This window comes from Octopus bimaculoides, unplaced genomic scaffold (assembly GCF_001194135.2).
Source record: "Octopus bimaculoides isolate UCB-OBI-ISO-001 unplaced genomic scaffold, ASM119413v2 Scaffold_355699, whole genome shotgun sequence".
NCBI lineage: Eukaryota > Metazoa > Mollusca > Cephalopoda > Octopoda > Octopodidae > Octopus > Octopus bimaculoides.
The window spans coordinates 1,656-2,188 of NW_026326656.1; the positions used below are offsets into that span (position 1 = coordinate 1,656).

Here is a 533-nt window from a genome sequence, read left to right on the forward strand (position 1 = left end):
GTGTGTGTGTGTGTGTGTGTGTGTGTGTGTAAGGGCCTTAAAGTTAATTTAGCAAAAAACAAAATCTTAGTAAGTAGGAAAGCAGACAAGTCACAAATTTTCTCAGGTAGATGGCCCTGTTCAATAAGTAGAAGAGGTGTGAGTAGAAATTCCATAAGGTGTACTCAGTGTAAGTTATGGACACATAAGAGGTGCAACAATATCAGAGGAAGGTTAACAGGGAACCTATTTTTTGTGTGTGTTTGTGGAAGGTGCACAAGTACAGTAAACACGAGAAATGTACAGAAAATCCTGTCCATCAAATGCCTGTGGGGATACCTAGAATTAATTGATAGCTTCTGTTATCTAGGTAACCAAGTCAGTAGCAGAGTTGGATGCTCTGAGAGCAAGGCTGCTAGACTAAGAATAAGCTGGGCAAAGTTCAGACAGTTTCTACTTTTGTTGGTAACTAAAGGCCTCTCCCCCAGAGTGAAAGGAAGACTGTATGATACCTGTGTATGAACAGCTATACTATACTGCAATGAAATATGTGC

At 40.2% G+C, this 533-nt stretch overlaps 1 protein-coding gene across 1 annotated transcript in view; it reads left to right on the forward strand.

Annotated features, from left to right (window-relative positions):
- Positions 1 to 533, forward strand: part of LOC128251380 (prolow-density lipoprotein receptor-related protein 1-like) — a gene marked incomplete at its 3' end in the record, with an annotated part of 1,628 nt that overhangs the window by 279 nt on the left and 816 nt on the right. The gene's annotated exons all lie outside the window — the stretch shown is intronic.